This window comes from Zonotrichia leucophrys, chromosome 2, assembly GCF_028769735.1.
Source record: "Zonotrichia leucophrys gambelii isolate GWCS_2022_RI chromosome 2, RI_Zleu_2.0, whole genome shotgun sequence".
Lineage (NCBI taxonomy): Eukaryota > Metazoa > Chordata > Aves > Passeriformes > Passerellidae > Zonotrichia > Zonotrichia leucophrys.
This window is the reverse complement of record NC_088171.1, coordinates 98,913,635-98,940,249: the sequence shown is the minus strand read 5'-3', so window position 1 is coordinate 98,940,249 and position 26,615 is coordinate 98,913,635.

The following is a 26,615-nucleotide window of genomic DNA, read 5'->3' as shown; positions in this document are numbered from 1 at the left end:
TTGGTAACTCATTGAAATAAACTTACCTATGCCCTAAAAATGCACAATGAACTGAGATATTACTGACAATTGTTGACAACAAAAGCTCTGAGTTGGTGAAAATAAACTACCTGCCAATACATGAAGGTCAAAAACATTGTCAGTACCATTATAAAAGCATGACTGTGACTTGATTAATCTTATGTTTGCCAGTTTGCCAGTTCCCCTGTGATAGCTGCTCAAAAGCTCTACTTGAAGAGGTGAGAGTAAAAGGGGATTATATTAATGAGGATCATGTAATATTTGCTGAGCTGGAAATCCTTCTTCACCGAAGAAGGCATTGTATTTATTTTTTCGACTGCTTTTTCTCTATAATTCCACAGAAATAAATGCAATTACTATAGGAAAAAACATCTATTTTTTTCCAGGATTGTGATAGCAGGAGGTATATACCCATTTGCTGGATGCGCAAACTGGATTTGTACTACATTGCACTGTATTAGAAGCGACTAAAATTAATTTAACTGCACTAACCCTTTGATCATGTAGCTGGCCTTTCCTTTGTTTAAGCTCCTTGCTTTTCTGACTAGAATTTGCTTTTGTCAGCACAGCAGCAAGTGACATATGGTATTTTTGTTGTTACTTGAAATAATCTTCTGTAGATCAGCTGGATTTCCCAAAAGAGCTTTGCATTCAACATTAGAGAGAGAGAGAGGAGATGAAAGAGAACCCCAAATCACTATACATTTCATGATTAAAAATCTCAGTAAAGTAACCAACCCCCCCATTCAAACCGATATACTTCACATTTTTAGCAATTAAAAAAGGATTAAATCTTCTCTGTGACATATCAAAATCTTGTGAACTTTTTTTTAGGAGGTGAAAGAGGAAAAGCAAGCTTTGTTTCTTGCAAGTCTACTGTTTTGGAGGTTCATACAAATGTCAGATGCATTCAGACAATTTACTTACTAGCTGCTTTCTTAGACTTTCCTTCTGATACCTAAACAAAAGGTGGTTGTACATTCTTCTGGATTATACCCTTGCTCCTGTCTCACAGCATCCAAATGTTGATCTGCCACTGGAATTTTAAATTAACACCATTTTAACACATCTAAAATCTGTGATTAGAAATTCCCAGACACAACAATATTGACCCTCATAATGACATATTAAAAAAAAATAAAGAAAATAATAAAAACCCAATATGAACCAAAGTTACACATTGAGAATGCTGAAATGGATACTGTTATGTATTTAGCATCACAAAATGTTTCCTTTGAAGTTAATGGATGGCATAACACAGAAACTGCTCAATATTTTGTATTCAGAGACAGCAATCTATTGTTTTTGCCCACCGGCACAGGACATCCTTTCTTTTCTGCAAGTTATTGCATATTAATGGAATACTTTTCTACTCACAAGCAACAAAAAATCAAGGCACCATTTAACCAGTGAAAGAGGCTGAATGAATGGGAAGGTTAATGCCTCAAACTAAGTTTAAGTTAGTTCATATTTTTTAATAATTGCTGTCTGCAATAAACTTATTTTAAACAGGAATATGATTCACAGTTCCTACAGGCTAAGTTATGAGTCTATGATGGAAGACAGTTATGCTTCAAAGCCTACAAATTCAGATAAAAAAATTACCGTAACTTTCATAAGTATTTCAAAGGTCAGTGAAGGACTGGAATGTTGCATGAAAACAAAAAAGAGCTATGGGCAAAATAACTAGAATTGATAATGACCTTTAAATCAATGAAGAATGAAAATCATAAAATACTTATCCACATGGAAGAGCAAAGATTCTCATAAAAAAACTTCACGAAAAGGATACAAAGTAAAATAGTTCATTATGACAAAAAATTACAGACTGGTAATATGCTAAAGCAAAAGATTTCTCTTATACAAAAAAGCCTCCAGGGAAATTTCATTTAAACATGTAATATACTGTGTGTATATTTGTGGGTGTGCATGCATGCTCTCATCTCTAGGCTGGGCTTAATGAAGCCAAGGGCAATTTTCAATGTCCTACTATTGCATAAACCTGGAAGGATTTTATCTTATGCTCCCTTTTAAAATAAAAATTAAAAATAAATTTTAACAAGTGAAAAGTGTTACCTCATTAATGTTAATTTTCAGTTTCTTTTCTGTGTATTCCTTTCTGTGTCTGCCTAAAATTTCACTGTGGCATTCCTCTTTTCATATAAAATGAAGCTGGTATTTTACATTTTGGTGGGCTTTGACCAGAATATGTTCAAGAGAATATTAAAGAATATTCAATATATCAAACTGCTATTTTTTAATAATTTGTCTTAGAACAGTAGGTGTGGTATAACTGCATTTACTTCCCTCTGCAGTGATAGAGAATCCATTGAAACCAATGCAGGGATTTCATTAATTTACACATGATTGCTGTCACAGACAGGATTTCAGGATCAAGTGACTGACTTCATTGGAAGACAAGAAAACTTATAATCTATGACTTCTTAGTAATTACAAAGATTCATTCAATTAGGAAACAAAATAGTCAATTTAAGGAATAATGAGTGAGCAGAATTCCTTCATCTTGAACAGCTGAATTTTCTTGTTATAAACTCTCTACTGCTTCACATAATTTAACACAAACTAAATATATCCTAGATTCTGGAATACTGCTAATAAGAGCTAGGGTAAATCTATGTTTGAGAACAGTTGCTATATGGAATGTTGCAACTGTTTCTGAGTAGTGGAATAGCCCCAAGTTTGAACTGAAGCATAGGAGGACATTGCATAAAGCACAAAACAAGAATTTGCACTTAAGAAAATATACATGTCCTGAGAATTAAATAGAAATAAGATTTTTAATTTTTTTTTTCATTACTTGATGGAGAGGTATGCAGGAATTGTAGCAGAGTTTAACTGTGAGTATGCAGGATGTAACGTTGAAGAAAATAAGTATTAAATTACCAGGTCTCTCATTGATTCTTATGTATTTTGCTCCTCAGAAATTAAAATCCATGTAATAAAAACATCTGCTCACCTTTCATCCTCCTCTACAGCATGCTCTGAATAGAGCATGAAGAACTCAGAAAGCTTGGGGCAATTTCATCCTTCTCTCTGGTGAACAGCAGTAGGACCCAAAGGAACGGCATGAAGCTGAGTCAGAGCAGGTTTAGGTTGCATATAATGAAAAAATTCTTCACCTGGAGGGTGGCTGAGCACTGAAACAGGATTTCCAGAGAAGTGATTGCAGCATGAAGCCTGACAGAATTCCAGAAGAGTTTGGACAATGCACTCAGGCACATGGTGCAACTCTTAATGGATGATGTTGTGCTGGGCCAAAGGCTGGACTTTTGTGATCCTTTTGGGTACCTTCCAGCTCAAGATATTCTATGATTCCATGATTCTAACATGCATCAATTCCTTTGTCAATTCCACTTTTCAAAACTGGAAGATTGCTGCTTGAAAATCAATCATTAAACAGCATTTAGTTTTTACAATATTTTCTCTTCTCTCACTTAAGAACCAACCCTGTCCCACATATTTTCCTGCCCTTAAAGCAAGCATCACTCAAATTCTTACACTGTGTACTATTGTTAAAACTTTTATTAGCTGTTCCAGTGTGGCCAAAGACCTAGTCCAACATGGCAGGTTTCCTTGATGTACAGTTGTGTTTTCTGAGTAGAATCAATTTCCCACACTATTTACTAGAATCTGTATTAGAAAATACAAATCAAGCCTTTGAAGAAAAGTGAACAGATGATCTGGCACAGATTTTTTTGTCCCTAATATAGAAATTCTACTCTTTAATTAATGGCCAGGCATAGGAACTAATTTGGCTGAAACCCTGTATGTAGCACTGCAGGTGCATATTTATTAGATTTTCAAATTTAATGAATATGGTGCAACTCCATGTTTGTCCAAAGGCAGAATTATTGCAAGAAATACATAAAACAGAACATCTAATATCTTCCATTCACCCAGAAGTCTTGAAGTGGTTATCTGTCCAAATTCTAGTTAAGCATAGACCAAACAGTGGATATTTAACAGGAATAAGTAAATAAATGAACTAGGTATCTATATTACTGTTATGCTATACCAGAGCAGTATGCTCTTAATTATCTTTTAATTAGAAGCATCTTAGATTTTTCATTTTAATTTTGATACCATATCACAATTAGAAGGGGTTATGTTACAGTAAATTATTTTATTTCAATACTTTTTGGAGGAATGGGAACTGTATTAATAGATCCCCAAGTCTGTGGTGTTAGCAGTGGTGACAAAGTAGGTGCTAGAAGGTACTTATGATCATGAAAATTCTGTAGGAGGGTGTACCTGTTATGCACTAAGAATATTTTAAAAATGATCCTCTGAGGTAAATCACTGAGGTTTTTTTAACACCAGAACTTCATTTCACAACTTATCCTGTCTGCATTCTAAAGGTAAATCAATACTTCTGTTAAAATCACTGTGAACTGTTATAATTTCTTGAGTGTAACAATCCCCTCCTACTATAATTCTTTAAAGCTTCTGTACTCAAATAACTACCAGGTCAGCAGAGCATGGGCTGGCTTAAAAGCATTAGAGGTCATGCTGTAAACTCTGTGTGGGGAGAGGAGATAAATGGCAGATTCTTCAAATCTGAAACTCAAGGGTGAAGTAGTAGATTTTAGCTCGAACAAAGCTTAGTAATATCCCACAAAAGCTTGCAGCCCCTTTTCTCTATTCTCCCCACCTGGATGAATTCTCTTGCATCTGCCAGTTAGTTACAATTGGATGTGACATCCTGTACTGAATTGATGTCACAGGGTGACACCTAATGAAGGCAGTAGTGGGACTACTGAGACTGTAACTGCATCTAGCTCTGACTTGTTAGATGGTTTGCTATGGACTGGGAAACAGAAAAACAAGCACAGAAAATGCTTGTTTTACTTTTTTTGTTTACAATTTACTTAACAGCATTATGGGCAGACATACCAGAGAGATCTGAGTTTTATCTGGATGTGTATAGGGAGGAAATAAGAGAAGGACTCATTACAGTTTTACATCTTACTAACATTTTTGGGGATGGTGAGAGCAGAACCAGAAGCCATTTGCAACCTGGAAATATCTGACTGCAGACATGGAGAAAGTCAAAGGAATTGGCCTGGGGTGTTGTGATCAGTAAGGCCATTGACTTCTTTTGCCAACCATATGACCAGCTAAGTGGGAAACCAATAAAAAGGGTAGGAAGAGGAGTAGGGGAGCAAGTCCTCCACGGAAATTTAACACCATGAAGATGAACCTGAGGTGTGTTTTTATGGAAACCCATTTCCCAGATACAATTCCTCATGCTGACTGGTTGGAGTAAGCATCCTTTTGCACCCTATCTGGAGCGCTGGTCGCAGTTGGACTGGGGCAGAAGTGACCATCTTCCTTTTGAGTGTGTGTCCTGTATGCACTCTTGGAATGGATTTTAAAACAGATATAAATTTTGTATTTTTTCCTGGTATAACTGGTCCTGCTTGGAATTGAGATCTAAAATTTATTTCACTTCATGGTGTAGTTCTGTCCTTGAGGTTTTATTGTTCTTGAATTCTTCCATGACAGTTGATATAATTCACTAATCCAACTTAAAAAAACTTTTCCAAACAACAACAACAAAAATTGTTCCACTTATTCTGACAGCATTAAGCTGTTGAGACATTCCAGATACAAATTTAAATTCATCACTAAATCATGAAATCTTAGAATCATTTAGGTTGCAAAAGACACTTAAGATCTTTGAGTCCAGCTGTAAGCCTAATGAAGCCAATGCCAGCAGATTTATTTATCAATATCTATTTTGATGCTGTTTCTAATTTTCATGTTGTCTCTAATTCCACAAAGTATATTTAAAAATTACTAGTAAAATAGTATAGATAATATACCAAAAAAACCTCAAAACAACCACAAATGCAAAACCCCACCCTTAAAAAAACTTTTCCAAATCTCATCTCAGTTTTGAACATTTCTGATGGGCTTAGAGGTAGATTTCTGGTGCAGCTGGGATCAAAGTATTATAATAGGGAAGATAAGAAGCATGTGCTTTTAAGTACTTACATACTTACACTTCACACAGTCCAGGTGGATCGTTTTCCTCAACTCTTGACCTTGTAAATTTCTTCCTGTATAACTACTAATAATAAGTAAAATAAACTAGAATTAGTTCTTTGAAACTCTGGATGAGAGAAAAGGCCTGGCTTTAAATGTAAATTTTTTTCCTTCCAGATGAGGCAGCATAGTGTACATGGCACAGGAGATGACCTGGCCATTTCTTCAGTCATTTCCTCAGTCAGCATGACTTGGAGTCAAGTCACACGCTGTGGTGTGAGCCAGTGCACTGAAAGATTCACTGCCAGCAAGGGAATGACACAAAGAACTAATGGCAAGTCACACTGCTAAGATACAAGCAAGTGTAGCACAATTGCGCTAATGACCATTTTGTTGGTACATCTTGAAACATAAGCATAAACATAAACATAAATAAATATAAATACATCCACTGTTTAAAGTATTTCCATATATTTGTCATAACCAGTAATGCCAAAAATTCTGAAAAATATGTATGCAAGGTGTTACACAAAATTTAAATATGCCAGATGGAGAGGGATAGTTTGGAAAAAACCCATATTTGGGAGTTAGAATACAAGAGAAGGCAGAGAGGAGACCATTCTGGAATTACAGCAAGAAGAATACAAAGAAATCCTCTCAATTCTTTCTTACTTTGTGAAAGTATTCTCAAAGGGTTTTCTGGATAACAATCTAATGAATTACATTTATCTGATAGCAGACAAGTCCTCTGGGGTAGAACAGTGCCAGTTTATATGCTTAGTGGGCATGTACTTTTCTTTTGCTCAGCCAAAAGAGCCAATAAATCTGCTGTATGCAGTGTCTCTCATCTTCATGAATTTTTTTCTATTAATTTCAATAGCAACTGGGTCAAAATCAGCTCTGCTTTTCTTTGTTTCTGGAGGAACCACAGTAATATATTGAAACACTATCACTTTAGATAGCATGACTAAAAAGTATAATGTTTTAGACTACTTTTGACATCTGTATTTATTTTGTGGTCATGGACAGTTTTGCATGCAATAAAAATGCATGAAAATGTTGCTTTACTATAATTATAATAAACTGCTTGATTGATGATTCTACCTGAATGCCAAATATTTGTGTCCAAATAAAATTGTACCAATATAATAATTTTTAAAATGTGGATACTCTCCTATAGCTCAATTACAATAGCAATTTTATGTAACATGATTTTCACAGAATCATAGAGTCATCCAGGTTGGAAGAGAACTTAAAGATTATCCAGTTTCAGTCTTTGTAGAAACACATACACTTCTGTTTTCTATGATAGCCTTTAGTTGGGCAAAATTGCACTTCCTAGAGGGTTATAAATCAAAATTACCTGCTTCAGAGAGTGTTTTTGTTTGTGATGAGCTAGTCTTAATCAAGTCCACACTTCCTTTCTGAGATTACTTTTGTGGGCACCAGCAACAGTAAAGGAATATCAAATACATGGCTTCCATTTCAATAAGTAAAAGATCCCTCATATGATTTCATCTACTGATTCCTTTCTGTCAGTGAACTTCACCAGTCATCCTCTACACAGAATTCAACTTATCCTTTCTATATTTTGGTGAGACAACAAAAAGAAATTAGTTTCCTAAAAACAGATGGGAGGACATAGCTTCAAGGACTCATGTATTTTGGATAATACGTGAACTTATTTTAAAGATCTGATATGATAATTAAAGCTGTTTTATATAGAGACATAGGATTTCATTACTATTCAGTTTTATTAGTCTCTGATCAATTCATAAATGATTTTCAGAAAGTTAATCATGATCTGATTTGAAAACTTCAGGATAAATTCTAAAGCTTGACAAATACTTTTCCTTTCAGGTTAATTTGCTCCTCAGTGACTGGTAAAGTATTCATTCCTATAGCGCAGGCATTGAAGATAAACACAGAATACAAAGGCATAGTCCCTTTCCTTACTACAGATGCTTTATGAGACCTTCAAACAATCATTTGATGCAAGATTTTTGTAAGTTAATGCCAAAGCTGAACTTTTAGGGTGCTGAATTGTATTAGGTTTTTGTCAACTTGCAGTTACAAGTCAGTTTGAGCTTTACTTACTGCACATTTCTTGCTGCCAATCTGTTTTTAAAAGTGCCTGGCCACCTGCTCAGGGACAAACAGTACTTATTGAACATTGTAACATGTTGAGGTAATTTTGAAACTGGCTCTTTGAACAAGATATTGGCCTAGGTAACCTCCAGAGAAAATTGAACTTTTTTTTTTCTTTTATGATTTCTGCATTCTTCCAGTGCCATTTTACCCTGGCAAATTTAAGAATTACTGATTTCCACTGGTTTTGAGAGGTTTTTTTTGTTTATTTATTTGTTTTTACATTTTCTAGGAAAGTACATATTTTCATTAATGCACATGTAGAAGCAGCAAAATTTGAATAAGTCCTACTTCAATAAAATGAGTGCAACAGAACTAAATTCTCATTTTCCTAAGAGACATAGTTTTAGATAAAAGAGCCAATAAACATGAAAAAAAAATCATTATTCTGTGTTTTGAATTTTTAAATATCAGAATTGAAAAAAATACTAATGCATGTACATGGAACAAAAATCGGCAGTTTCCTTTAAAAAGAAAAAATATCTGTATACCTATGTTCAAACTTTTTATTCCAACATAAAAGTTATATTAAAATATGAAGTTCCTTATGCTTCAGAATCTTTCAACTTAGCCAGCAGCAATCAGCTTTCTTAAAGAAAAAAATGCTGGCTCCAGGAATTAAAGTGTCTCTATATACTTATAGCTACACACTTCTGTAACAAACAATATGTTTATATAACTACAGAAAATATAATCCTTTAATTAATTTGCTGTAAGATAAATAGCATTCTAGGCAACTTTCTAGAATTAGAACACTGATTTAAAAAAAAAAAAAAAAAAGTAAAAGAAAACCTATGTTTTCCAAAGATGGAAATATGTTACAATATTAAGCACTCTGTTTTAAGGCAGGAAAATCTAGATCTAAGTAGTGCAACATCCATGCTGTGTGGATGAAAATACATGTTATATATATAAACCCACACATATTTATATGCAGTTACATATATATTCTCCATGTTTCAATTTACTTTACAGCATTTCATGAATAGCTAAAATCCTTCCATTAACCCATTTTATTTTACTTCTTTTTTTCTTTTCATATTGCAAACTACCCTGACTGAAATGCGAATTTCTCCCATGTGAAATCTTCAGGATTAGTTCAGCACACAAGTGTTTTGGAATTCTGGCTGTGTCAGCATGTCAGTAAATGGCTAAAAAGAAGCATCACCACAAGTAAAAAGATGAAATCTAACCACAGATGATTAGGGACTGGCACTTCAGGATATAAAAGCAGAAAAAAAGAGAACAGAAAATAAAAGAACATTTTCTGAAAACACTACTGTTTTCTTTAGGAAATTTATTTTATTCATTCATAGTTTATCAAGAAGGGTCTTGAGAAGTTGACCTCAGCACCATTTTGGGACTGATCTTTTTACAAAGATGAACTGTTTATCAACAATTTTTCCATTTCATCTTGGAATAGAAATATAACTGTTTTTAGGATAAGCTTTGCTAATTTCAAATTGAAGTTTGTTATTTTGTACAAATATTTTTCTATTATTAATTCAATAAGAGACTTCACTTTCTGCATATTTCCAGTATTTTTCTGTCTGACCTCTTTTATTTTTCTCAGAATTCAATTTGTATTTTCCTTGTATAGACATAATATATATTTACCATTCTTCTATTTTTAAATAGTCCCATCCAAGTTTCAAAAATGGTTAGTTTCCTCCTTTCAACAATCTTTTATTCTTTTCTAGTGTTGGGGTTTTTTTTACATACCTTACCTCAAACAATTAATTCTGCAATGTAATAAAAAATCGAAGACTCTCATTTGTTTATCTTATCAAGTGAGTCTACAAGCCATGCAATTTATTCAACGATATACTAGTTTGATGTGAAGAAATAAATGAGATTGTTACCTATATCTCTGTCTGAAGATAAGGACAATGGTTTCTTGCCTAAAAGTTTCCATTTTGTACAAAAAACACAAATAGACTCTTCAGAAAACATAGTTGTATAAAAAGAGATGATGAGACACCTGAGACCTCTCAAAATTTTGATTAAATCCCTGTTTAGCTTCTGTAGAAATGTATCTGTACACTGATCTTTATTCAAAGACAGATGCAATGCAAATTCTAGTTACTGTGTAGAAATAAATGGCATACTTATTGAAAAAAATACTACTTAGTGTATTTATTTGACTGAGAATTTTAATATTCTTCAGATAATTTGTTATTTATATGTATATATATATTTTTATATATGCATGCACCTTCACAAACACACACACACACATAAATATAGAGATTGAAATTATTAGATAAAATGGACTTGACTCAACTGTCACACTGTCTACTATTTTATTTCAGGAATTCATGTTATATTGCAGGAAAAATATGTCTCTTTTTCTGCATTATGTATTCTACTTCACCTTTTTCACTGTTTCTGATAAGAAATATATGAGAAGATGCTGAAAAGTCTAGAAATCTATAAAGCACTAAATGTAAATTATACCTAAGCCAACATCTGTTGTTTTTTACCTTATTCAGTGGCAGTTATGAAATGGTTACACATAATTTTTTTTAAGTTTTAAAAAACTTTCAATTACATGTGTTGTCCATATTTCTGAAAGTATATTCATGCAGGTCAATATACTTAAGGGCATATTTTTGACCTTATTTATAAATATAAAAATATTTTGGCAACTAAATGAACTCTAGACACTATTTTTCACAGTTATGTTGTATTTTGGATTTGAAACTGCTTGGCTAATAAATGCACCTTGTTTTGAAAATAAGGTCCTCTGTATATGCTAATTACCTCCAGATCAGTTATATCTAATCTCACCAAACAAAAAAAATTATGAATATCAGGAAACACAAAATTTTATTTGCAACAAATTCTAAAACTCACAGATACATAATAATACTCATACATAGACAATAAATTATACATTTCTTATGACAAACAGTCTTCAGTTATATTCAGTAACTATTTTGCATAATCATTGACTAAGTGGTACTCAAACAAAATGAGGTATACTCTGTTGTGAATCACCTGATCACCCATCTCAGTGTAAAGAGTTCTACTGAGTGACTTCCATCCAACTACGCCATTTTTCTGACATTTGAGGTCAATACATAACCTGCAGTACTTGAATTTGCTGCTGCACATGCCAGAATCTAGTACAACTTTGGTGCACAGAAGAAACTTGCATTCATCCCAAAATACTCAAAAAAATGTCCAGATTAAGGGGGTTTTTTGGTTGCTTTTTTTTTTTTTAATTAATTGGATTTTTTTTACCGGAACTTCATTCCTGCATGTATAGCTCTGCCCTAATAAAATATAATTATAACAGCAGTTTACACAAGTGAAAATTAAGAAAAACTTGAAAGCCCAAAAGACACACACACACACACACACACACACACACACAATTCCTCCCAGTTAAAAATATTTTTCAAATACAAAAAGTACTTAAAAAGAAAAAAAAATCCATCTAGGGGTAGCGACTTGTATTTCTCCAGAGATGTAGATATCTAGTCCTCTGTGGATTAGGTGGACCGAATTCCCTGAGTAACTCTAATCACTCTCAAAGTGATTGATAGTAATTAATGAAGTAATGGACATATATATACAGAAATAAGAAATATTGGTTCACTGGGAAAAGATCTATAACTTACAGTTTCCCTAAGAAATATAATATCTGACAAATTATATCAGATGATATAAAGACATATAATATTTTAAAGCATGTCTGAAATGCAGAATTATGCATGTAGAAGGGAGTGTGAGATGCTTTAAGACATTGGTCATTTTCCAATATTTATTCCAATTAATATGGTTTCTTTGGGGTTTTATTTGTTTATGAGTTTGGTGGTTTTTTTTTTTTTTTGTTCAGAGCAACTATGACTTCTGTTTTGCAACACAAAGCCTTTCAGAGTTTGTACATCAAGTGCATATCATTTGATACACAAAGTTAATTTAGATGACAGTGCCAGAGAATGGGCAGCCCATGGGGTTTGCTTTGTGTCAGATTTACAAAATATATATCATTTAATCAGAGAATCACAAAATCTACTGGGTCAGAAAAGACCTTTGAGATCATGAAGTCCAGGCTACGACCTAACACCACCTTGTCAACCGGACCATGGCACTCATCCAGTCTTTCTTAAACACCTCCATGGACGGTGACTCCACCACCTCCCACACTGTGTCTAATGTGAGGTATGAATGGCTTCATTGAAGACTGCTTTTTGTGAAAACAATAATTTTTTGTCAATTTCCTTGTGGGCTTTTAAAAACTTCAGGCCGTTGCCTGGAAATAACCTGTCAACAGGGAGAAATTTCTCTGGGAAACAGAATAATTTAAAGAATGAAGATAGTTTTTAGGTATACCAATGAGAGTGTTTTCCAACATTCATGAAGACAGAAACGTTATATTCTCTTCTTCCCACCTAGGTATATCTTTTCCATTGATACTGCTCTTTGTGATGCAGTGATGAGGGCTTGCAATAACGCTTATTCTGAAAAGCTTACACAATAGCTTAATCACTTTCTGTATTCTATGTACCATTTATGAAAGGAAAAGCAAAATCATTGCTAACTGACACTTATCTTTAGAACTTCCTTGGACAGAAAAAGACACCATTTCAAGTGTATGGGGTTTATACAGTTTGGTAATATAGTCTGGTAATGTCGTTTAGAATTTTTCAGAAAATTACATTTAAATGTCTTTATAAATGAGCAATACTACTTCAACATGCATATATTGCTGCAATTAATTTCAGTAATGAGAGTTGTGGATTTTTTTCATAAAGCATCACAGTAATAAGACTGTTAAAAAGACATTTAAATGTTGCAATAAAAATACTACACATCTTTTTCTGTGGTGTAATTTGTTAAAATCTTCCATTACATTTGACAGCCCTCCATTCACTCTCATTTCAGTTAATAGATATAGTGTACTCAATTTCTTGCCCTCTGAGAAAGTACTGGCAATATGTTCTGACCTATAATCTATACTTAAGGGTTCAGCAGCTATTTAGGAATGTTCACGGAGACTTTATTAATCTCTAATAAACTCAGCTCTTCCACTTCATTTCGTGGCTGAATGTAACAGTGTTTGCTTTCAAGACTAATTATAGAAGGCAGAGCAGAACAGTCAAAATTATGCCCCTGGCATAATTACAATAGACTTTGTTTATCTTCATGCCTTTAAACACCATTCAAATATGCAATAGCTTCCTTTTGTCCTGGATATTTGTTTTTGAGAAATGACATTGAAATTACTAAACAAAAAAAATGTTAAAGTGAGACGGCAAGAACAATTTAAATCTGATTGTAAGAGCAGCTAAAGCTTCAATTTAGAGAACAGTTGGAAAAAAAATCAAAAGAACCAAAACAAACCCAAGACTGGTAGCAAAATACTCTACATAAAGGTTTATTTGAAAGCAAATTTTCCGTACAAGGTGTCTTGTCTGTGTTCTGTGATTATTCTACTATTATAAAATGAGCATATCTCTAAAAACCTCATCTTCCTTTTTGATACAAGTTTCTCTTATACGCAATATTTACAAGACAGGGAGTACAAATGTACTCTGCAGAGGATACTATACAGAGCAACTCGAGTAGTAAAACACTTAACCTCTCCCATTTCTGTTACAGAGAGGGAGACTAAAGTATGAGTCTAAGGGGCCCTATAACAATAAAATAAGAGCAATAGCACTCGTGGTATAGTTCTGCAGTACAGATTAAACTCATCTGAGCAGATGTGGTAAGTCTTAATACTTTTTTTAAAAGCAAATATTGCAGGAAGTCTAATTCACGTATGTAATTCCAGTCCTTGCTTTTTGAACAAGACGAACTTTTTTTTATGTTTGCCTCAATTTTCAAGCACCTAGAATGAGAACTAAACATAGTGCCTCAACTTAATTTGAGTATATAAACTATGTTACTATCCAAAACCTGAAGATGTGACGGGTTTTATTATATTAGTCATTAACTCCAAATAACTTGGAGGATTAAGGACAACATACTATGTACTATATAATACATTAGAGTAAACAAGACTCAAATGCCCAGGAAAGGTTATATTTCTCTTTTGTTTCTTTAATCCACTAATTCAAAGATAAAGAATTTACCTAAGATCAAAGATTCTAGTGCAAACTCCATTTTATAGATTTGCAGCTCTCCTAAAGCGCTTGGAATACACAAACTAACAACATCACTTTTCATTTTGCAGTACCTTTCATCTGAAGATCTCAAAGTGTTTTTCAACTTCATTGCAGCACACCCTAAAACAGCAAGTAATATACATAAGGGACATGTTCAGCCCATCATTACTCATTGAAATTTATCTCATTATTCTTTAAACACTTGTGACAACACTGTAGCAAAATTCAATTAACTGAATACCTCCCTCTCCTCTCTCCTGTATTTCAGTTTTGAAGTATATTCAGTTTAAAATTCTGGAATTCACATAGGCATCATACAACTGAGTCATAATTTCTGTAAAACACCAGGATTAGTGCCCTCAGATGATGAAAAATGTCAAGAAATCTGAATTAACATATGTGTCTAGAAACCCATTTCTGTTTTTCTGCTAAGAGAAATAAAACCAGATTAATCCAGGAAAACAAATTAATTGAAAATTGTACTACACTGTGCCAACCAGAGATGTTGGATTCCTGTGGAACTGGAAATAAGGTAAAAGGCTAGATATATTTCCAATATCTCAGGCAAAAAGAACATTTGTTTATTAAGCCTTTTCACAAAGACAAATAATCTTCAGCTGTGTAGATGACTATTTGAACTTTGTCCATGTAAATATGATGACTGTGATTTAGCCATTCTGCTACACGTATTTTAAAGAAAATATTTAATTAACTAAAAAAATAATTATTCTAGAGGCATTTCTCTGCCATAATGGCAAAAGTCATATGAGGACATATAAGTCATAATAATTCAGAATGGATTAAAAAATGGCTCTAAAGTCCATATATTTTGAAAAACCATTGGTTAAGCAGTTTTAGACAAAAAAAAATGGTTTAAGCATCTTTAAAGTAAACACAGAATAAAAGCCTTTAATTTTTTTACCCTTCATGTCAGTATTCTAATACTGCAGGAGGATAAATTTTTCTCGTCCATTTGTCCCTTTTTTCTCAGGTTTACTGAGATCACATTCAAACACTGCAATGAATGTTATGCACACATCACAGATTAGCTCTGAGGGAGCTGGCAAGCCAATGTCACACAGAATGTTGACATGAAAAGATGATCTCTTAGATTCTGGAAACAGGTTAGCCAGGTGAATATCTTAGAAGTGTTAATCAGATGACAAGTAATAAACTTAGTTCCAAACTGGGAAACTTGGTAGTTTGCTACTTTCTGCAATATAGACTCAATAAATTTAGTTTTCTTAATAAAAAGAGTGCAATATAAAATTTTTCTGTTGCAATCCTTATAGAAATCCACTGTTAACACTGATATCAGGACTGAAGCTCTGTTATAAGAAAAGTCTACTGCAATGTTATCTGTTAGACACCACTACCTTGTTAATTATTCTATACTGATTATACTGGTTCCCAAATCCTTGCGCTGTGAGAACATGGAAAAGATGCAAATGACAAGGGAAAAATAATAATTGTGGTTTTTTAAATGTTTGATTTATTTCTAAAGACATAACACTATTCAGTTTTAATATTATGAGTAGCTATGGGTTTATCACATAAACTAAATGTACTCATTTTCATGGATGCAGAACCTGCTGTCTTATAATAACAACAGCTCTTAGGTAGAACTACTGTCCTCTAAAAACTACTTTATAAGTCTCATATTTTTAACAATCATTAAAAGAAAAAAAGCTATTATATTTATCCTTTCAGTTAGGGAGTGTGAGCCTTTCCTCATATACTGTAACCTACTGAAAACTGTAGCGTTTGTTGTTCTATTTTGCCAGATAATATAAACAGTCAACCAATCGTCGTACTGATCAGATATGTTTAGTCAATTGCTCCAGCAGCCACCTGAATGCCCAGCCCTTCTTTGAGAAGTGAATGTTATTCTTTCCATGGCATGAGCAACCTGGTCTAGCCTCATAGCTGACCCCATTGAGGTGGGATGTTCTGAGGTCCCTCTCAACCCAGATTAAGCCCAGCCAGTATGGTTCTGCAATTCAAATGTAGAGCCATTTGATGGATTTACTAAATTCTGGGTTTCATATTTATTAGCATTTTGAGTAAAAGAGACCCACCAGAGTGAACAGGGTGCCTTTAAGAAAGCGACTGTAGTATGAAATCTCCTAGTTAAAAAAACGCAAAAAACAAAAACCCAATCAAACCTTAAACAAAATGAAAAACCCAAAGCTCAACAATGAATCCTCAAAACCAACCAAATCAAAGAACAAAACCAGACTACAAAAGTACCACCATATTCTAAATTTTAAGGTCATCTAGGGAAGCTATTTCAAGAACTAGAAAAATAGTATAGAATGGATTGCCTATTCCTAATCAAAATAAACAACTCCATATTTATCTTACTTAACAGTAATAGCTTTCCTGTGTTGTTCATACAGGGTTGTTTTTCTTGTCGTATCTGGCTGGAAAAAAAGGTTTATAAATTCCTCTGTATCACCGTTCCTTCTAGATTAGTGTGAAGGAGATCTTATTTTTCTTTTTGATTTTGTATTTTCTAGTGGCCTTCATGCAATCTCTTTAAAATGCTTTTTCTAACACATCTGGGATAACTAATCTGGTTCTTGAAAGGAAAATCCCTTCAGCAGCAAAATCTCTGCTCTGAATTGGTAACATTTGCTGCACTGGCCACACTCTGCTTAACAGCTTTAATCACTTTCCTTGGGGTCTTATCTTGGATCATAACTTCAGCAATCATTGCCAAGCTTTGATTTACTGGATAGAACTAAAACTGTCCCCATTATGTGGCTTATATTCTCTACCCTGCCTCTCATCTCTGCTCTTCATGGAGAAGCATTATAATGTGAGGGTTTTTGTTTGATCTGAGATCCTGTACATTATCTTGAGCATTATTAAACTCTTCTGGAATAATACAGCATTTAGCTCTACATTTTGCTGTGCTTCATCTTGTTATCAAATGTGTCTGCTTCTACAAGTTGTCTTAAGTGCTAATTCAGATGTCAGACAAAACATGTGTATAAAAAAGTACAAATTTACAAGTGGAAAGAACACCAGATACATTTTTGGCAATGGAATGAGTTTGGGACAAATCTGTACTGAGAGGCCCTCAGTAAAAATATGGAACAACATTTATAACTTTAAATTAGACAAATATTCCATGTCCAGTGTCCATTATGTCTCCATTTACTTCACTTATTTCAAAGTCAGAAGGAATTTTCTCTGACATTGCATTATTTTGAGGCAACTCTTAGTGCTCTGAAATGCATCTTTGAAGCACATTGTTTTTAAGCCTGCTTTATTGAGGACATGGAGATGTTCCCATGTTGCATGTCAGCAAATATATGTTCATCTTTTGCCCACCCCTGACAAAGTCTAGTCACCAGTTCTGTGACTCTTAGAATTGTCTTTTTTGGGATTATTTTTATCCAAGAGTCGAGTCCTGGTGTACATTTTTCTGGAGAATGAATCACAGCTATTTTTGCAAACCTACTTCAGTGAATGAGGGTTTAGCGGTGCACCATGAGCATATATTGACTTCATATGTGCACACAGTCCTGGTAGGCATTGAGTGCTGTCTCTATAAAGAACTAACTTACAGGCCAGCTACACTTTGTGATACTCTGTACATTAGTCTTATGGTAGAAATAAGAACCAAGAGGGACTTTGCTCCATACCAGCAAATCCAGACATCACCTCAAAGCTGATTTGTCCCAGCTTCCATCAGGGACAAATTTTTCCATAAACATTTATTCATGTTCCATCTCTGTTCCAAAAATAAACTGATATATCTCAGTTTTGACATGCTTTGGAAAGATATGTACTGTACTTCCTATTATCACCCTTTGTTCACAGTGAGACCGACAAACTTGCTTTAGGAGTGTGGTGCTTTCAAAAAGCACAAACTCTGGCAATTACACAGGTCTGGTATCTCCCTTAGTAGACAGGCATGGCTATAAGATATTTTCTCTCATAGAAGCTGATGTTCAACATTCAGACATAAGATATTCAATAGCAATTAGCCTAATGAAGAATTATAGGTACAGAAAATTAGTATATGAATTTCAGTAGAGAAGTCCTTTAAAGGCAGACTCTCATCAACATTGCTCACTTAGCCACATTTTTTCTCTTTGAGCGAGTTTTTTTTTTTCCTTCAGTCCCACAGTAATCTTTAAGAAAGTGATCAGTGATAGCTTTGATTCATCTCCTCCAGACAGGTGAATAATCACAACATATCATCAGGAGTATCTGACAGTATTAAAGATGGCCTTCTTACTTTTGTTATCTTACCAGAAACTGCAGTTGGAAACATAATTTTTAGCTTTTTTCAAGGGTTAAGTGCATCCAAAAATGTGTTCTTTTTAGTAGAATCTCTAAGGTTTTGATGAAGTCTCAACTGTGGTGGAAAGGAGCAGTTTCCCTCCCTTTCCAACTGCTGATAATTCACTTATGAGCTCAGGCAATCAAGTGAGACAGTTCAGCTGAGAACATAACAGCAGAGATTTGTTTTCTGATAATTTAGTTCTCTGAATGAATGTACTGTGGGGACAGAGGAGCATCTAGGCTGGGACAAGGCAAGGAAATTGGTGTTAAGGAGTTGGGAGCAGGAGCAGGAGGGGTGAAGTGGCCCCTTTGTTATCAGCTCACCACTGCAGTGGCTCAGTTTCCCTTGGTGCTGCTCTTTCACTTCTCTCTTCTCTCTAGAGTCTTTGGCTCACACACAACTTTCTATTGTCTGCCTGACCTCACTACACAGGGACATGTTTTTTTAATACACTCCTCCTTTTTTATTTTGCAGTTCTGAAGCTGGACTGACCATCTGAAACTAATTGGAAAGTTCATCTATACACAGTCAGTGTCACAGCTTATAACAACATCCCAAGTGTTTGCTAGACTGAACCACAGTTTGCTTTCTCTGCTTTTTTTTTTGCCTTCAGCATTGTTGATTTAGCCCAGTAAAATTATGAATTAAAGATTCCACTAACAATGCTGATATCAAATATTTATCAGTTATTAGAGAGCAGTCCCTATTCTACCCCAACATTCAATTCTTTTACCATGTCTGTTGTAACAGCAAGCAATCAAATAAGCACTCTTCCAATGAAACAGTCATTCTTGTGGAAATGCAAAACTAAATTTATAATAACTGGTAAAATAATATGTGGATACTTTCTTAAGAAGTCTAAAACTATTCAGAAAAATAAATTATCACCCACAGTCAAGGGCTCATGATTCTTTTCTAGAGGAAACCAAGCATCCTGTTGTGTGTAGTAATGCAATGTGATGGACTTAAGAAATCAGGATACTTTCAAATACAGAAAGCTGAAGAAGGTTTATGGCCCTGTCCCTTGTTTCAACCACTACTGCCAAATTAATGCTATAACAAATTTGCTTTCCCTGAGTGTACTCTTCTGTGCTCAGATTGCACATGTATAGCAAACCAATATGCTTCCTCTGAGTTCTCTAAATGAGCTACAGTTTTCACCCTTGGTTTGCAAATGCCTCCACTCTGTTGACATCATATAACAATATGGCTTGCACAAGATCAACATTAAAATTAGATGATTATGGGACATTTTGTCAAAGAACAAGCTCTTTTAAGATATTTTGGTCCATATGTTCTCTCCCAGATAACCTATGATAGCAAAATGTGGCTATACATTTTTACTTTTGGAACAGATTATTTTCATAATTTTATTTTATTTTTTAAATAACTTCCATTTTAAGCTCTTCCCCTCCTTAATGTTTCCCAGGGTTTATGAGTACCTTGGAAACTCTAGGAGAACAAATTTTAAATGCATGTATTATCAGTAATTAGTAATGTTTTAAGATTATCTGGACCAACACATTGTCTAAAAGATAATTTTAATAGTTTATGAAGATATTAGGACCAGGTCCCATGCTGAATTCTCTTGGAACAAAAAATTAATCTTAAATTAGTCCTGCAGGGCCTGATGAAAATTCCAAGTATGCATCAAGGACACTGTCTTTTCAACATCACTGACTGCTGAGAGGGTACTTTTAAAATGTGTCTTACACTGTTTTTCTTTGCATATTTAACTTAGTGAAATTGTGCCTCTAAGTGCACAAGATGTATTTGAAAATACCAGGTGTATCATTTATATTGGTTGAGAAACAAGGAAGTGGGATTTTCTGAGCTTCAAAGGACCTGGATGTCTTTGCATTACTCATGACTAAACATTACAGCATATGTCTGCACTCCAGGGCTCAGCATAGAATAAAGGTGTGCCAGTTTGCCTTAAAATAGCCTGAGCATGTGCTTGTGGCAATCTAACCCCCACAGCATGGAGCTCAGCGAGGGCAAATTTATCCAACTTTTCATCCAGATCTGTTCCACAGTACAGACAGACTAATAAATAGAGATTGTTAGGACTTAAAAAAAAAAAAGAAAAAAGAACTATTTAATTTTATATTTATTAAAAAAAAAAAAAAAACAAAACGCCACTAAAGCTGTTGGAAAAGAGTTGAAATAAATCAATAACTGGCAACACTGTAATTAGAACAGAGCTTGCACAGCTTCTAAACAGACATCCTCACAAGCAAATCCAGGTTTATAATTCCTTACAAGGCTACAGATTAATATATTTCAGAAGAAGAGATCGGGGTGTTATTTGTCTCTGAATATGTAAGATTCTGTCCCTTGTGCTGATTACAGGGATGATAAAACTTTTACAGATCCAGTTTGTTACCAGCTTACAGCCTGTCACAAATGTCAGGAAAAAACATGTTCAGGAGGAAGTTCTGTAGAGTTCCTTAGTTCTTTTCATCTTCCAGACTTTACACATTTAAACATGAAGGCATTGTAAGTACATGAAAGGAAGTACATCAGATCACAAAGAAAAGCTTTATCTTCAACACTGACCTTTTTCAGGACAAATGTGTGTATTCATTATGACACAACACTGTTAAATGAGAATTTCTGTTCCATATTTTCAGTTGCTTTTAAGCAGTTTGCCCTGGGATTAGTCTTCCTGGAAAATCTCAGTAAAATGTGATGAAGAATGTGAGGGATAAAGTATTCTTCAAGGTAGTAAATAAGCATTTTATAATTTCTGTAAAGTTCTGAGTAAATGTGGGGGCTTTGCTAATTTTTATAAATTTAGATGCACACAAATGTGAAAGGGTATTAAAATGTGGAGGATGTTTGGATTTTTAGTGTGTACTAAAACAGTTTCATCCTTTTAGTACCTTTGTACATTACCTACACAAATAAGGAAAAAAAATTCAGGTTTTTTGGATTTCATAGAATTCATGTTGAAGGTTAAACATTTCAGAGACTTGATTGGATAGGAAACTGATTTGGGAAATGAAACCAATCTGTGCTGTGTGAATGCAAACCAGAAAATTAACAGAAGAATAAATAAAAAATAAAAGGTGTGAAGGAACGGACAGAAGGCAAATAAGTTTAATACCAAAAGACAGGCAGAAGCACAAGGGAATGCAAAAATCAGGATCCATAAATCTCATAAATCCCTCTTTGTGGAGTTAACTGTCAAAAATGACACCTTCTTTTCCATCAAAAAGTGTCCTGTGGAACGGACAGTGCATTATGGCTTACATTTGTTCCACTGAGAATGAACTCAGTGTTTTTTTTAGCGGAATCTGTGCTTTCAAAGAATTTTGAGGACACTTTGAAAAATCATTTTCCTCTTTTCCTTTTGATAATACAGGAAAATAAAAATAGAAGGCTATATTAAACAAAGTACCTCAACCAAACAAATATCATTACAAATGGCAGCCTCTAAATGAGGAAGTGACGGAATTACAGTCACATGAACAAAATATCACACTTTAAGCTAATTAAAATTGATATCAGATATTTTCAAGAATGACATATTATTGGACAAATTTCAGTCTGAGACGTGGTAAACTCAGATGCTCCTGAGAAATACTTTTATACCTTTCTGCATTGCATAAAAATGTTTTTCTAAGAATACTTACAAAACAGGCAGGCCTTTAAAACCATTGAGGAATTGTGTAACCCCCTTTCTTTAAGTATCTTATTCTAAACAGTTATGAACTCAGAAATAGTTCTTGTACCACAAAGCAATAGATGCTCAGTAGGAACTTTGCTTTGATGCCTCGTTCTCAGTTTCTAAAATGCTGAGCAATTTATTAAACCATAAAGACTTTTTTCCCAAACACATTTAATCACAGTTATTTTTAATGTTGATTTCTGATGACAAGGATACAAGTAAATTCTTTTTTGGCATAAGCTAATCTTAAATTCATAAAAAACCCCAAACCTCCAATGTTCTATTGCCAGATAGCAGGTGCCCTCACTGTGTTTATTGCATTTTTATTGCATTTTCCTCTTATGCAGGTTGATAAATAAATCTGTTCCTGGGGTTAAACAGCAATATTTATGTGTAGAAGTATGTACATTGAAAACAATGTTCTGTGAAAACAATTGTTTTCTCTCTTTTGATGTGACAATGGACATAAATTTGTAGACAAGAGTAGAGAAACCAAAATATATTTGACTTTGATATTTTCTTTGTGCATTTCAAGGACGTTTTAAGCATTATTTGGAGACAACACAAGACAGATTAAGGTTTTATTACTGGAATGGTACTTGAGAAAACAAAACAAAAACCAAAATGAGAGTTTACTTTTTGAAGTTCACCAGGAACTTAAATTAAGGAGTGATACTAGAAGAAGAAAGAAGCTCCTAACAAGCAGGCAGTCACTGGCCAGAGGAGATGTGTCTTTGCCTTAGGCCCTTCATGCAGTCAGTGATTAAGTGCCAGGAAATGGCTGACCTAGGGATCACTATTATTCCTAATAGAAACACTTATAAATAAATCTGAGAGCATGAAGGCAAAATGTTGAGATGTACATTGTCAGAAGAGAAGGCAATTCAAATCTAGTGTTCATTAGCACTAGTCCTGGAACACTGTTACTCCATAGATCTCGAAGAAGCCACATTTAATTCACACTGGGTTGAAATTGAAGTGAAACCCTTTGCAAGCTGGGTTTGTTGATAGTTTTGGCTTTTTTTTTTTTATTTGGGAAACTGTGGTATTTTATTGTGATGTTGTACTGATGCTTGTTTTTTGGTGGTTTTGGGGGTTTTTGTGTTGTTTATTGATGCTGGTTTTCATTGTTGCTTGCTTGGTTTAAGTTTTAGGACCAAAGGTACTAACACTGAAAAACTCAGTTTCACTGCGTTTCATTTGATTTAAACTTAATTTGGCTTCCTTTTAAAATAATCAATGAAGAAATCTTAATTTCATAGAATCACAGAATCATAGAATTACTTGGGTCAGAAGGGATCTTAGAGATTATCTAGTTCTAATACCCTGCTTTGGTCAGGGACACCTTTCAATAGACAAGGTTGCTCAGGGCCCCATTCAGCCAGGGGATTTCATAACACATACCAGTAGATTAATGTACAAATAAGACTATTGCTCATATTTAAGTTTAAAAGGGTTCACCACAGTATCAAAGTGGAAGATTTACCTCCCTGACTTTTCACTGCTGAAGCTCAATATAATGAATGACATGGCTGAAACAGGACACTGGACAAAAGAAATTCCACCATAATGTACAATTCTTGTTAATGAAATTTTTAATTCTTGACTGGCTTTGTACAGACTCAGAACACAGAATGAGTATTCATTGCCATGTAATGAGGGAGAAAATTTACTTCTCCTTTGTCCTTTTTACTTATTGAAGGTATTTCTTTTATTCTCTCATTTTCTAAAAATAATGCTAAATTGGTTCCCTAGAGTTAATGAAAAAAGTTGTTTATTGTCATGGTGAGAAAGAAGAATATGACAACTACTGCTTTTGTTCTCAGACTCAGTTTAGGAAATTGTTCTACTGCTGATCAGGAAATCCTTAGTAAATTAAATCTTGATATTCTTTAAGCAGATGTTGCCAGCCAGGCCAAAATTGCCTTGACAAAAATTAGGTAAAACCAAGGCCACTGCTGAATGGTTTGTATTCTTTCCTTTAATTCTGATTAGAAGGCTATGAAGAGAGGGGGTAGAACTTTCTTCCTTCATCCTACTCATGTTATCCATTAAGGAGCTGAACCTATCTCAAAGAGGTAGATTCAAATGAAACACAACTTAATTCTTCTTCCAGGGCAAGTGATATTGTTGACATTACAATCAATTACACTGGCTTTACTTAAATGATGCCTTATTATTGGATTGTAAAACAAAATTTAAAAAATATTTTGACATTTGGGTGGACTCAGAGAAAGATGTAGTCTAATGTTTCTCTATAACCCAGAATAGCGCATTGCTTCTGCTTCAAGAGATTCTATATTTTTTGTTAGTGATTAGCATTTCTTTAGTTTTTATACATATTTTCATTTATGCATTCATTTCAATATAGTAAGCAAGGGAAAAGAAATACATGTTAAACACACAAGTCTTGTCTAGTTTGCATTATCTGTGTGTTTAATCTCATTCCTCAGATATATATTGTGAAAGCAAAGATGAAATGTGAAATTAAAAAGTGGTGGTCTGTGCCTAAAGGACCTTAAATTGTTCTGCACATTTCTTTTCTTGTGCAATTCTAGCTATCTCTTGTGGAATCCGCTTTTCTGAACTTCTTAGAAGTCTGAGAGGAGACTGTTCCCTACAACAGATGTCCAAATGTTGCAGTTAGAAACATTTAAGCACCTCACTGCTATAACTTAAAAACTTCCACGAAAGAGAAAAGATTTTGGCAGAACATTATTTTATTTAGATTTCTAAACAGATATTTGAAATTAACTTAAAATTAATGTTGTCCTTTTTTGTTCTGAAATGATAGCAAGCCTTAGTAAAAGTTCTCTCTATTTAAAACAAACAAACAGAAAACCCACCTTTATTTTCCTCTCCTGTCAGAGCTTACATTAGAACTTGTGACTGCTATCATGTAATTAGCAGTGTGTATCAACACAGATACAGCATCAAAACAATTAATGTAAATTTCTTCCATACCTGTTTTCTGTGTATTGAACTTGTTTCATGGCATGATATGAAAAACGTGGTCTGTGGAAGGTACCACAACCTCTCTTTTTTCAGAGGTAGAACATAGTTGATTGTAATCCGCCAAAATAAAATATTTATGTTTAAAAGAAAAGAAGGGCCTGAGCTCTATTTTTAGGGGAGACTCTGATTTTGCTGGTTTTGCTTATTTTTTTTTTTTATTTCCCCCATTTGCTTTTTCCAAGTTGTTCCATTTATTGTTTCAGGAAGCCTTCCTAACATTTCTCTCAATTGCTTCTCCATTCCTGAGCACACTATCTGGGATTTGTCTGGCCTTTAAATCATCGCAAAACCTGAGCATGTGTTAGGTTCTTTTTTTCTATCTACTACCTTCCTCACCACACATACACATAGCTGAATCTGAAAAAGTGACATTTTGGTTATCCCAAACATTGGATAACCAATTGGTCCATTACCTCTGTGACCAAAAAACCCAAAACATTTTTACAAATTCTTTTTTCTCTTTTTTTTTTTTTGGAGGGGGTGTTGGGGAGGACCTGGTGTAAACTCATAACAACATGTATCTAAGGGCATGAAACATTTTTAATTTCAGAATTTTATAAAAGAAAAATATTTAATATTGACTAGGAGCTCATGCAGAATTCTAAAATTGTGCAAAACAAAAATTTTTAGTTTCATTGTCTGTTCAAAATAAGCTAGTATAGATTAGTTATGGTTAGATATATCTTTATGTATTAGTTAGACATAGTACGAATACACTTCTTAATCTAGACCTGAACTTTTTCTCAGTTTTCACCAGGAAAAAAGACATCCTGAAAATAAGCAGCAAACAATTAAAAAAAAAAAAAAACAAAACAGGACAACAGGAAAATATTTGATTTCTGAAATAGTTAATATAGAGGATGTATTACAATAAAACAACTGAAATGATGCTAACATTTAAGAGTTTTGTTGAGAATCAAAAGGTTCAGAACAGGAGTGTGAGCTTTAGACAAATCTTGTCAAAAGACACATCAGCCTGTCAATGTTTAGAGAATATTTGTTTAACAGTACTTCTAAATTAACACTCATATCCAAGTGACAGAGTTAAGTATTATCATTGAAAAGCAAACTGAGTGATAGTCTTTCTGCATATCCATTGTAATTTTATTTCTTTATCACGCAACTAACAACATTCTAAAACTAGGATTTGGCAATTACTTAGGAAATAATAGCCAAATGTAATATTTTTTTAATGTATTGAACACACAGCTCATAGCAAAATCATATTAAAAATTAATAGCACACAAGGAGCCTGGAAAAAAGATTTTAAAACACACTTCTCCCTTTTGTTAACAATAACCTCAAAACTATCCTGTTTTCATAGGTATCA